This window comes from Myxocyprinus asiaticus, chromosome 4, assembly GCF_019703515.2.
Source record: "Myxocyprinus asiaticus isolate MX2 ecotype Aquarium Trade chromosome 4, UBuf_Myxa_2, whole genome shotgun sequence".
In the NCBI taxonomy this organism is placed as follows: domain Eukaryota; kingdom Metazoa; phylum Chordata; class Actinopteri; order Cypriniformes; family Catostomidae; genus Myxocyprinus; species Myxocyprinus asiaticus.
This window is the reverse complement of record NC_059347.1, coordinates 48,883,030-48,897,867: the sequence shown is the minus strand read 5'-3', so window position 1 is coordinate 48,897,867 and position 14,838 is coordinate 48,883,030.

Here is a 14,838-nt window from a genome sequence, read left to right as displayed (position 1 = left end):
TACAGTAACCATGGTTTCACATGGGAACGAGTGCGATCAACAGAACTCGCCTCTGGATCAAACCTTTCTCTGCACTCCTTGACATTCACCGTGACCAAATCACTGTGATGAAATCAACATTTGTATTCTTTTTTTATCTATTATTTTTAGCATTAAAGGAAAAAATTAAGAGTAGAAACAGGAAATCGGATGGGAAAAAAAGTGTGACAAAATGCGGATTCGAACCGCGGTCAATAAGACAACACTACACATTCACACACCGTCTTTATACCCCACACCACTGCAGAGACAACTATTGCTTAGTTTGTCATATATTTCTGTAGTTTCACCAGACTATTAGGGTGAAAATAGTTGCCCTATGTGGCAGATGCTATTTACACCGGGGTGCAAATAGACTGTAAATATAAATGGAGGTTTACATGCAAACATTTAAATACTGCATTGTGATCTGTATTTTAAACTAAGAGGCAAGTCTTATCATCTCTTTAACACTATATAGCCTCGTAAGATTCTGCACATACAAGAAAATATCCCCAGTCTTACTAGCTGCTGCCTATCTGTCAGAAAGCTGGTGATCCATTGACAGATTGGGGTGGGCACAGAGAGCTGGGTCAGTTTGGTTGAGAGAAGATCAGGCATGATGGTACTGAAGGCTGAACTGAAGTCCACAAATAGGATCCTTGCATAAGTCCCAGGTCTGTCGAGGTGTTGCAGGATATAATGCAGTCCCATATTAACAGCATCGTCCACGGACCTGTTTGCTCGGTAAGCAAACTGAAGGGGTCCAGCAGGGGTCTAGTGATGTCCTTCGGGTAGGCCAAAACCAGTCTAACAAACGACATCATGACCACAGATGTGAGAGCGACAGGTCTGTAGTAATTAAGTCCTGTGATTTTGGGTTTTTTGGGGACTGGAATGATGGTGGAGCCTTTGAAGCAGCAGGGAACTTCACACTGCTCCAGTGATCTATTGAAGATCTGTGTGAAGATGGGGGCCAGTTGGTCAGCGCAGACTTTCAGACATGCAGGTAAAACACCATCTGGTCCTGAAGCTTTCCTAGTCTTTTGTTTCCAAAAGACCTGCACACATCCTCCTCACAGACAATAAGTGCAGATTGAGCAGCAGGAGGGGGGAGGAGGAGGGTTCCAGGAGGTGTTGGTGTGTGTGTGTGTGTGTGTGTGTGTGTGAAGTGAAGATCAGAGCAGGGGATGGGTGTGAGACTGAGCTTTTCAAACCTGCAGTAAAACATATTCAGTTCATCAGCCAATAGTTGACTCTACATAGTGAGGGGAGGTGTCTTGTACTTGAAGATTTTCAGGCCTTTCCACACAGATTCAGGATCGTTGTCTGAAAACAGTTTTTTCAGCTTTTGAGTAGCTTCTTTTAGCCACTCTGATTTCCTTAGTAAGTGTGTTCCTGGCCTGGTTGTACAATATTTTATCTACATATATACATCTATCCACATGTTGAAGTCCATCGCAGCTGCATGCCAAATCTTTATGTAAAAATGGTTTGTCCCACTTATATTTTATAGGCTGGTGGATAACAGACCCGCTATGGGGTGTCCGGTAAGAGACTGCAATGTAGAAATGACGGAGTTCGGGAATAACCCATTTATTGTCACCACACTCAATACAATAATGTAATAGAGCTTAGTTTGCTTGATTATGCATATACATATATGCAGGTATGTGTGTGGTTTTCTAAAAGACAGAAAACATAATGCAAAGCATAAGTATATACAGTGCAACATAATTGCAATAAACATAATAACAGCAATCACTAGACTCAAATAAATTAAGAATACAACGATTAATAAATAAGAGAATAGAAAATGTGCCATTATATATACAGTTGTGCTAAAAAGTTTGCACACCCTGGCAGAAATTGTGAAATTTTGGCATTGGTTTTGCAAATATGACTGATCATGCAAAAAAACTGTCTTAATTTAAGGGTAGTGATCATATGAAACCATTTATTATCACATAGTTGTTTATCTCCTTTATAAATCATAATGATAACAGAAATCAACCAAATGGCCCTGATCAAAAGTTTACATACCCTTGAATGTTTGGCCTTGTTACAGACACACAAGGTGACACACACAGGTTTAAATGGCAATTAAAGGTTAATTTTCCACACCTTTGGCTTTTTAAATTGCAATTAGTGTCTGTGAATAAATAGTCAATGAGTTTGTTAGCTCTCACGTAGATGCAATGAGCAGGCTAGATACTGAGCCATGAGGAGCAGAAAAGAACTGTCAAGGTAACCTGCATACAAGGTAATGGAACTTTATAAAGATGGAAAAGGATATAAAAAGATAACCAAAGCCTTGAAAATGCCAGTCAGTACTGTTCAATCACTTATTAAAAAGTGTAAAATTCTGGGATCTCTTGATACCAAGCCAAGGTCAGGTAGACCAAGAAAGATTTCAGCCAAAACTGCCAGAAGAATTGTTCGGGATACAAAGAAAAACCCACAGGTAACCTCAGAAGAAATACAGGCTGCTCTGTAAGCGCCCAACCAATTATGTTATTGTTTTATTTTTATTTCAGTTTACGAAAAAAAAATTACATTTAGTTTTAGTCTTTGTTTTTGTTTTAGTTTATGGTAAGTTTGCTCTGTGTTTGTGCATTGTGGGATTTCAATTTATCCAAGTGGCTTGAATGTTTTAATTACATTCTCCAAAATTCATTCAGATCCATTTAATGATTCATTCAGTGACCATTTCTGGTGATGCCACCTGGTGATGTCTTGTGTGAAATGAGTTAGTCACTGAATCAACGATCAAAAGAAAAATGTAATCCTTTACAATTTGTATCTACAGACCTACAAAGAGACTTTAATAGAGGTTTTATGTATTATAAGAACAAAGAAAATTATCATTTCCCTACAGTTTGTGAGCTGCTGAGCATGACTTAATCAAAAGACAACAAGAATAGTCTTATATTATTATGAGTTTCAATAACGTCCGTACGTTTTCATTTATAAAAAAGCGTGTCTATATACCTATTGACTTCAGTAAAATGCCTAAGTGTTCTTAGAACACAGCAGATCTATCTTTTTTAGAGCTGATATTAAAAATAGCTTTATATATTTCACACAGATCTAGTAATCTGCTTAAATTTGCAAAAAGAACCAATCAAAATATTACCCCAAAAACATAATATAAAAAGCATAACTTAATGAAGACTCAGGCGCAGATATAAACTCCTCTTACAATGTGTGCTTGAAGGATTGTCCTTTGTTTTTGTTTTCTGCAGTACATTTCACGTAATGCTGCCAATCAAGAACGATGTGCCGATAAATAACTCTCGTTTGTGTGTTCCTCATCTCTACATTATTAACTTAGATCAACATCAGTGCAGATAAAAACATGGATAAATGAGCATTGTTGAAAGCAACTTCGTAGAAATGAATGGAGCCGTGTTGATTAGACTGTCTGACTGACAGTCTATAACGTAAGGGTTGTTTCAGCTCAGGAAACTCACATTTGATCGGCTGGATGGTTGCTTAATCAGCCCATAGTAACAAAACACAAAGAATATTGTATACAAATCCACCATTTGGACTTGGTATGGGTTTAGCTTGGAAAAGTGTGGGGGACCAAATCACTTTTTTAAAGAGTATGGGGGACGTGGTTTCTAGGCCCTTGCCTCCCCATACCTTCTCCCTTTCTTCCAAAAACATTTGCGGTAGGATGATTAAGAATGAAAGAAATTATGGAAATCAATATCAATACATTTTCTGCAGTTGCCTGATTAATATGTAATCTGATAATCCATAAAAAAGTAACTGTAATTACTCTTGTAATCAGATTATGCAATCCAGATTTGATGTAATCCCTTCTCATGTAATCCCAGCACTGTTAGTAGCTACATGGCAAACACCAGTTTCTTCTGCAACAGTGAAGAGAAGACTCTGGGATGGCATTTTGGGCAGACTTATAAAGAAAAAAAACAAATCTGAAACTGGCAAATTAGAAGAAAGGGGTTCTTTATTCCACCCTTGGGAAATAATGGTTCTTTATCAGCATGTATGGTTTCATAAAGAACCTTTAACATCAGAGTCACGTGACGCCATGCGAGGAGCAGACGTATGAGCGACTAGCTCTGTGCACTTTGCTAGTTTTTTAATTATTTTCATGTCATAATCCGGTGAGATTCAATACACCCAGTTACATATTTGCTCTTTGAGGTAAACATGGCAAAGAAGTCAAAATCCTCAGACTTTGGAGACATTAAAAGACACACGTGTTCAAGCTGTGGCCTCTGACGGGACTGCGAGCCGGGGACTCGATTTGGATGGCACGTCGGGAGATGAAATCCAGCATCAACTGTCCAACATCTCGGTGATGCTGACAAAGGTTGTTGCTGACTTGGAAGATCTCGCTGTAATACATCGATCGATTATGGCGATGGAAACAAAATTCTCTGAGTTGGTCACAAGAGTGTCGTATGTTGAGAAACGGATCGATTATTTGGAATCATCGGAAAGGGAATTATCCACTAATCCGCCCGCGTCCAAAACAGAATATTTTGAAAATATGAGCCGAAGGAATAACATACGGATTGTTGGAATTCCTGAGCACGAAGAGGGCAGAGATATGGTGAAATTCCTAGACGAGCTTTTCCCGAGTCTGCTCGACATAACAGGAAACCATAAACTGGAAATCGAGCGAACTCACAGAGTCCTGGCTCGCAGATCTGCTGAGGGAGACAGGCCCCAATCAATCCTGGCCAAATTTTTGAGATCATCCAATAAAGATCTCATGTTGCGCCAGGCGAGGAGCAAAGGAAAGCTTTTTTGGAAGAATCAAAATATTTTCTTGTTTCTGGACTTTGCGTACTCGACAAGAGTGAAACGCGATCGGTTCAAGGAATGCAAGAAACTCTTACATCAGCGGAAGATCACTTTTGCACTGATGTTCCCTGCCAAACTGAGAATAACACCAAGGACGGCTGCAAAGTATTTACATGTCCCAATCAGGCAATGTCTTTTATTGAAACAATGGGTGAGTAACCATTAGGTGTTTTTGTGAATTGTGAGTTTTGTGAGTGAATTGACTCACTGTACATACTCTGGCTTTCGGAGGAAGCTGGGTGCCATTTTTGTTTCTTTTTGCATTGGCTCCGCCGAGCGGCTGGAGTTTGTTTTGTGGATTAACACTTTTCCTTAAAGAAACTTTTGCATTGACGGAAGATCACTTTTACAATGAAGTTCCCGGCCAGATTGAGAATAGACACAACGGATGATACATACCCACACAAAGGATGTCTTTAAAAACATTACTTCGGGACAGTTATGGATGAATCTGTCAGTTCCTTGTGATTATGCCTCCTGCTGGCTGGAGTATGATCTGTGGAGTATTTTCGTGAGACACTGTAATGATTACGTCATCTGCTGCACTCATCAACTGGCTCACTGAAGATGAATTTTTTTGTCCGAGGAAACTGAACGGCTTTATATCGGCTGGAATTTGTTTTGTGAAGGAACACACCTTCGAGACAGTTCTGTGAATAAGTCTACACGTTCTCTGTGTTTATTCTGCCTATTGGCTGGGGTTTGTTTTATAAAATATTTGATGTTATGTAATTTTGCCTTACAAATTTGTGAGGCAAAATTGAGCAATCCGATGGCAAAGTTGTCGCGGGGGCTCTCGTAGGCGTACATGGACTCTTTGAGTTTAGAGGGATGGACGCCGGTTGGCGCTTTTGTGCGTGGGGTTAATGCGCATGTTTTTCTTTTTTCTGTTTGTTTTGTTCGGGGTTTTATTGTTGCATTAATGTTGAAATGTGGTCTTCATAATTTTGTTTTTGGCACACAATTTATTTTTTCTATTATGTCAAAATGCCAAATGTTAAAATGAGTGTACTATCTCTCTCCACGTGGAATGTGAATGGGTTGGGGCACCCCATAAAAAGAAGGAAGGTTATTTCTTTTCTTAAACGTAAGAAATATGATATAGTGTTTCTTCAATAAACGCATCTTTCCCTGCAAGAAGCTGAAAAATTTGGGAAGATATGGGGTGGACATGTATTCTTTAGTGCAGGCACAAGTAAGAGCCATTATATTGGTAAATAAACATTTACAATTCAAATGTCTCAAACAGATTACAGATAAATTAGGGAGAGTCATTATTGTTTTAGCATAAATTCAGGGGCAAAGTCTGATTTTGGCTAATATTTATGCACCTAACGCTGATGATCGGGGCTTTTTTATAGATCTTGAATGGATGTTGCAAACCTCTGGCACCCCTTATGATAGAATATTGGGAGGAGACTTGATGGACTCAGATCTTGATCATAGTGAAGCAAAAGTGTGTAAGCCCCCTAGAGCAACACTGACGCTTCACAGGATGTGTAAAAATCTTGGTCTTACAGATATTTGGAGACTTTTGAACCCATCTGGTAGGGACTATAAATTTTTTTCATCAGTCCATAAGATTTATTCTAGAATAGATTTTTTTTTTTTATATCCAAATCCCTCATTTCATCTGTTGTTGATTGCTCAATTGGAAACATTTTAGTCTCAGATCATGCCCTGGTGAGTTTAGAGGTGTTGCCACATATAGAGAAAAAGAAATCATGTAGTTGGCGCCTTAATGTATCCCTTTTGCAAAATCCTGATTTCCAACAAATGTTAAAGACTGAAATCAATGTTTATATGGAGACCAACTGGTCCTCAGTATCCTCTGTGGGCATGGCTTGGGAGGCACTTAAGGTTCTTAGGGGCCGGATCATACAGTATGCCTCATTCATCAAAAAATCCAAGGCATGAGAACTCATGGAGTTGGAAGGAAATATTAAAAGTACAGAGGCAGAGCTGAAGTGCCGTATGTCATCTGATGGCCTCAGAGAATTGACCCGATTGAAATATAGATATAATACTATTTTTTCGCAGAAAGTGGTTTTGGTTATTCAGGGCAAGACAGTCATACTTTGAGTCGGGGGACAAAGCAGGGACGCTTTTGGCTAGATATATAAAGCAGAGAGAGTCTCTTTCTGCCATTCCCTCAGTGAAATTTGCTGGTGGTGAAATTTTTACCTCAGCCATTGATATTAATAATGCCTTTAAAGAGTTCTACAAAAAAAAAAAAAACTCTCTTGATTCTGAGATAACCTTGGAGGAGCTTGATGAGGTAATTAAGTCCCTACCTACTGGCAAGGCTCCGGGGCCAGATGGTTTTGCCGCAGAATTTTTTATATCCTATGCTACAGAACTGGCTCCACATTTGTTAGAGGTTTATACTGAATCATTAAAGAATGGAAAGCTTCCTCTAACCATGACACAAGCCCGGATCAGTCCGATTCTTAAAAAGGACAAAGATCCAAGCGAGTGTAAAAGTTACCATCCAATCTCCCTGATCCAACTAGATGTAAAAATTTTGTCAAAAATTTTGGCTGACCGATTAAGTAAGGCTATGACATCTCTTATACATATAGATCAGGTGGGGTTTATTCGGGGCCACAGCTCTTCTGATAACATCAGGCGTCTCATCAATATCATGTGGTCAGTAGCGAGTGATCAGTCTCCGGTCACTGCCATCTCACTTGACGCAGAAAAGGCGTTTGATATGGTAGAATGGGATTATCTTTTTGAGATTTTGGAAATGTATGGGTTCGGGAGTACATTTATTGGTTGGATTAAGTTACTTTATAGACGCCCTGTAGCAGCGGTACAAACAAACGGATTAATTTCAGATTATTTCACTCTGAATAGGGGCACTCGGCAGGGTTGCCCTCTTTCCCCATTATTGTTCTGTCTTGCCCTGGAGGTAAATACTGTAAATGAACATACTTTCCAGAAGGCCAACAATTCACTAAAAATGTTTTTTTTAATTGGTCTTATGATGTATTCTAATTTGTTGAGATAGTGAATTGGTGGGTTTTTGTTAAATGTGAGCCAAAATCATCACAATTAAAAGAACCAAAGACTTAAACTACTTCAGTCTGTGTGCATTGAATTTATTTAATACACGAGTTTCACAATTTGAGTTGAATTACTGAAATAAATGAACTTTTCCACGACATTCTAATTTATTGAGATGCACCTGTGTATATATATATATATATATATATATATATATATATATATATATATATATATATATATATATATATATATATATATATATATGTACGTATATGTTATATGGAATCAATAAAAACTTTTAATAACAAAAAAAAAATAAATAAATAAAATACAAAATGCCAAGTCAATATCTAGGGATGCAAGGATGCGCCTCATTCAATTTAAGATTCTGCATCGTTTTTATTGGACTCTCTCTAGATTGCATAGGCTTGGTCTTAAAGATACACCCACCTGCTGGCAATGCCAATCAGAGGATGGGTACATAGCCCACGTTTTTTGGTATTGTATTAAGATTCAAGAGTTTTGGTCGAGGGTTCAGATTTATGTCTGTGAGATCCTGAGCACTCGGATTACATTCTGCCCCAGACTTTGTATTTTGGGTGATGGGGAGGGGGAAATATTATTGAAAGTTGATTCCGTGTTTTCATGTGCTGTTTGTGTTAATTTGAGTGTGGAATCAATAAAAATTGTTAATGACAAAGAACCTTTAACATCCATGTAACCTTCCCATTGCACAAAATGTCCTTTGTATTGGAAAAGTGTTCTTTAAATGATAAAAAAAAAAAAATTATAATCAATGATGCTGTCTATACTGGAAGCGCCCATTGTGGCACTTCGAGTCGTTCTGACAAAACGGGTGTCCCATTCCATTTTGCACTGCACGCGCTGGCGTTACTACTGCCAACAACATAAAAACGTTTTAGAACTTTCATGTCGACTCGTTCAGTGTAGACAGCCTCAGGCGTTACGTTGCGTCAATGGACGCACCCGGTGTAGACAAGGTGTTCTCATCAGCCTCTCTTCACAATATGACAATTTTAAAGAATTTTAGATTTTTTTTAGAAAATGTTTTTTATGTTTTTAAGAATATGTGATATAATTTGAAAGAAAGCATATCAACTAAACTTTTAAGAAACATCAGCATTTTTTATTATAGTACTTCAATAATTTGAACTAAAATGTAGAAACCATGTATGAATGGAAATTTTCATATTAAACAAAATAATTATCATATAATTTAAAGGTGCACTCAGTAACTTTTGTCTTTGTATCTTGGACTTACAGTGACACCTAACGACTTGGATGCAGCATCATTTACAATCAATAATTTTCCGTTTCAGATGTCATTGTAGAAATTTAGCCATGATTATTTTAATCAATGAGTGAAAGTGTCAAATAACAGGACGGTTGCTGGATTAAGCAAGTAGCATTTGGCTGGTCATGTGATTCTAACATGACAGCCCCCATGTGTGGACCCTCTCCATGAAGAATAAAACAACTGTTATAAGGTTACTGGTATGACTGGAGTCTTTATTTAAATCTGAGTGGTCATGATTTCCCACATATACTGCAAAATTACAATTCATGTCTTTAGGAGTTAAACTTTTTTATGAGGAAAAAATTACTGAATGCACCTTTAATGACTTCAACATTTGAAACATTGGTCCAGTCTGCCAAAATCAAAGAATAAAAGCCAAAAAAATAAAAAATAAAATAAAAATCCTTATTGTCCGTGTCAAATATGATCTTACCTGAACAATTTCAGAACCTTGTGAAACCACTCTGTCTGCACTGTTGGTGAATTGGTTTACTGATCTTTTTTCTTTTTTTCTAAAATAGATAGGCTTTGCCAAAAACATCCCCACTACCATTATTCCAAATTCAATATAATGGCCAGACAAAAAACATTGAAAATTCAAAGAACAATATATTGTTTAGAAGTATACTATGACATTAGATTATTGTCACACACATGACTCTATGAAACAAATCCTGAATTTCTGTCCCCTTCAGTTTTTTGGCTGATGGTTGAACATGAGACATTATTGGTCATTCAGTGTTTCGTTGAAAAAGACTAACAATAAAGAGGTCAGAGATTTAAAATGTAACATTTACACAAATGTAAAATGTTTTGATCTGTTTAACAACACTAACTTACAATGGTCAAAGATGACTTTTCTGTTTGCTCACGTCTTATATCGTGTAGATTGTAGCTCAGTGTCTTTTGGGGTCATTAATATTATTCACGTTGTCTGCATTCACTCGAACTAATTTGCTGAATCAAAACACTGTGACTGTGAGCGCTAGCCAGTGGGATTGCCGCTTTTGAGTTAGTTCCGCTCACTCCCGAAGCAACCAAGGTTATAATAGTTTTGAATTTTTAATTTACTTTATATTTCATTTTCAATTTCTTACTCCAATTTAATTTTGTTAGTTCTTTGTTAGTTTTAGATTCGTTTTAGTTTTGTTCGTTAGTTATTTGTTAGTTTAGTTTTTCAGTATATTTAGTTTTTATTTTAGTTTTAGCAGTGGCAAATTCTCAGGGCCAGCAAAGCCTCCTCTGCTGGCTTAACATGCCAATAAATACATATTTTTCATCCTTTCATTCTCAATCACCTTTTTGCCTATGTATTTTTAATCGCTTTCCACTCTTAATTAATCTACAAACAAATAGAGAAAAACGTAAAGTTTATCCAGTCAGAATTTATTCCTTGATGCTTACAAGTGAAGCGTGACAGCTGTTTCACAAATCGCATGCATGAGTCTGAGCACATGACTCTGAGCTCCACCCCCACAGGCCTTCAGAATTTCCACAGAATCCCTCAACAGTGCAAATGAATGCGCATCTAATGTCAGATTGTCAGATTTATCAGCCAATCAGATTGATTTATTTGTTCTTGGTGGGTGTGATCTTTAGGATATGTCCCGGTCGAGGTCTTCTAGCTGGCCTTGAGTGACGCAATCACGCTTTAAGTGATGTACGGAACTTGAAAGCATAGAGCGGAAGATCAAGCTGTCACTGCCACATCACCATCGAGAAAGAGATCCTTATGGATTTAAAAACACGAGATGTTCTGCATGACCATGTGATTGCTTAATTTATTAATCAGTAAAGGAGGACTGATTTTTCACTTCAAGCAAATTGGTAAGTGCTTTTTGCATTGTTATAGCAACATCAGGAGTTTTCTAAGTGTAAATTAGGCTGCTTGAGCATTTAGTGTCAGTTTTGAAAAGTAGTACTGCATTCCATTCAACTCGGAAAGTCGGATTTTACAACTTCCTAATAGGAAAAGTGCAATGGAATGCATCTTGAAGTCAGAATTACAACTTGTAGGCTCGTGCAGAAATTCTCAACTCCGATTTCGCCGAGATGCAGAGGCATGATGTCACAAACATGTCGACACTCAGGGAGATATACAAAGTAAGTGATAAACATTCACTTTATTAAGTAATATCGATAAATGAGTTTGTTTCCACATTACATGATATTAAAGCTTGTTTAACAAACGCCTGCAGAAACAGGTGTATAAAACATTATAATCTCTTTTGATAATCGTACACCTGAAGCACAAATGCTAGTGCTGCAGCATTGTTTATCAGTTGGGTTGCTAGGAGACATCTCTAATGAGAGTCAAACCCCTGCTAAGCTAACAGGAGCATTGCAGTTCTGAATATCGGGGAATGGAATGCATTTATGGTCACAGATATCAAATAGGAATATCCCACATCCAACTTGAATGGAACGCAGCATAACTGTGTACCCTGACGAAACGAAATTTATTGCAAGCAACATTTAAATCGCAAATATTATTAGATTGATTTTTCCAGGTATTATAGACCTCCTTGGTAGATTCATATGAAAAATTATGATTTTTGATTGTCTGTTCGGGAGACGTTCATTTCACAAAACAGCTGCAGTTAAAATTAGGCTTGCTTGATCATTAAGTGTCGTTTCAAGTTCTGGCTTTCGTGCATGGATGTGTTTTTAAAATGCCGATTGGTATTATTAGTTAGCTGCGATATAATGCATGATGGGCATAGAGTGTCTTATTCATTGTGAAACTGTGTTTTCTTAATGGCATGAATCACACTGAAGGCCTAGATTTAAATGTACGACCTACCACTGATATATATATATATATATATATATATATACACACACACACACACACACACACACACACACACACACACACACTGGGGGCCAAAAGTTTGGAATAATGTACAGATTTTGCTGTTTCGGAAGGAAATTGATCATTTAATTCACCAAAGTGGCATTTAACTGATCACAAAGTATAGTCAGGACATTACTGATGTAAAAACAGCACCATCACTATATGAAAAAAGTCATTTTTGATCAAATCTAGACAGGCCCCATTTTCAGCAGCCATCACTCCAACACCTTATCCTTCAGTAATCATGCTAAATTGCTAATTTGGTACTAGAAAATCACTTGCCATTATATCAAACAAAGCTGAAAGTCTTAAGGTCAATATTAGGTCAAAAATGGCAAAAAAGAAACAGCTCTTTAGAAACTTGTCAGTCAATCATTATTTAGAGGAATGAAGGCTATACAATACTTGAAATTGCCAAAAAAAAAAAACTAAAGATTTCATACAAAGTTTTACACTACAGTCTTCAAAGACAAAGGACAACTGGCTCTAACAAGGACAGAAAGAGATGTGGAAGGCCCAGATGTACAACTAAACAAGAGGATAAGTACATCAGAGTCTCTAGTTTGAGAAATAGATGCCTCACATGTCCTCAGCTGACAGCTTCATTGAATTGTACCCACTCAACACCAGTTTCATGTACAACATTAAAGAAAAGACTCAGGAGGGCAGGCCTTATGGGAAGAATTGACTGTGTGGTGCATGAGAAGTGCCCGAAAAGCAAGCCACATATGGCAAGTGCTCACCTGAGTATCTGGAAAAACTGACAGCTAGAATGCCAAGGATCTGCAAAGCTGTCATTGCTGCACCTGGAGGATTTTTGATGAGAACTCTTTGAAGTAGTTTAAGAAGTTCTGAATATTTTTTTCAAATTGTAATAGTAATTTTTCACGTTATTAATGTCCTGACTATACATTGTGATCAGTCGAATGTCACTTTGGTGAATACCAATTTCTTTCCATAAGAGCAAAATCTGTATATTATTCCAAACCAAAGTGGCATTCAACTGACCACAAAGTATAGTCAGGACATTACTTATGTAAAAAACAGGAAAAAACTGGTGACAGGAGCTTCCAGTGTACAACCATACAAAAACAATACAAAAACAGCAGCAAGACATAGATAATAATAAAAAATACAACTAATTATACACATATGTACAGACACACACATACATACACACAAACACACACACATACACATGGGTAGTGCAAATCTAATACAGTCTGTTATGTACAGTGCAAATACAAATCTGTTATGTACAGTGCAAATGTTTTTTTTATTTTTATTTATTTATTTTTTTTTCAGAGGAATGAAATGACAGAAGAGGTTGGATGTGTTGGATAAATATAAGAAAGACTAAACTGTGTATTGCACATAGTTATTGCTCAATGGGGCAATTTAATTGTTCATGAGATGGATAGCCTGAGGGAAAAAAAAACTGTTCCTGTGCCTGACGGTTCTGGTGCTCAGAGCTCTGAAGCGTCGGCCAGAAGGCAACAGTTCAAAAAGGTAGTGGGCAGGGTGAGTGGGGTCCAGAGTGATTTTTCCAGCCTTTTTCCTCACTCTAAAAGTGTAGTTCTTGAAGGGGGGGCAGGGGGTAACCAATAATCCTTTCAGCAGTCCGAACTGTCCTTTGTAGTTTTCTGATGTCTGATTTCTTAGCTGAACCAAACCAGACAGTTATTGAAGTTCAGAGGACAGACTCAATGACTGCTGAGTAAAACTGTATCAGCAGCGCCACTGGCAGGTTGAATTTCCTCAACTGGCGAAGGAAGTACAACATCTGCTGGGCCTTTTTCGCAATGGAGTCAATGTGGGTCTCCCACTTCAGGTCCTGTGAGATGGTAGTGCCCAGGAACCTGAATGACTCCACTGCTGCCACAGTGCTGTTTAGAATGGTGAGGGGGGACAGTGTTGGGGTGTTCCTCCTAAAGTCCACAATCATTTCCATCATTTTGAGCGTGTTCAGCTCAAGGTTGTTTTGACTGCACCAGACAGCCAGCTGTTTAACCTCCCTTCTGTATGCAGACTCGTCATCATCTCAGATGAGGCCAATGACAGTGGTGTCATCTGCAAACTTCAGGAGATTGACAGAGGGATCCTTGATGATCCAGTCATTGGTGTAGAGGGAGAAGAGTAGTGGGGAGAGCACACATCCCTGGGGGGCATCAGTGCTTATTGTACAGGTGCTGGAAGTGAATTTCCACAGACCTGTTTGCGCAATAAGCAAATTGAAGGGGAGCTAGAAAGGGTCCAGTGATGTCCTTCAGGTGGGCCAACACCAGTCTCTCAAATGACTTCATGACCACAAACGTCAGGGGACTTCACACTGCTCCAGTGATCTATTGAAGATCTGTGTGAAGATGGGGGCCAGCTGGTTAGCACAGGATCTAAGACATGCAGGTGAAATGCCATCTGGGCCCTGTGATTCCCTTATCCTTTGTTTTTGAAAGACGCGGCTCACATCATCTTCAAAGGTCTTAAGTGCAGGTTGAGTAGCAGGAGGGGGGAGGAGGGGGGTTGCAGGAGGTGTTGGTGTTTGTGTGAAGTGAAGGTCAGAGTGGGTGTGGGGTGTGAGATTGGGCCTTTCAAATCTACAGTAGAACACATTCAGGTCGTAAGCCAGTTGTTGGTCCACCACAGGGTTGGGGGTTGGGGGTCTAGGAGTGGTGATTACTGCTTTTGGAAAAGGTCATGAGGCATCAGTGTATTACTCCCTGCTAATTCAGAGTCTGGGGGATGGAGCTTCAACTTCTCTCAAGAGATTATGGGAGAAAGATCTAAACTT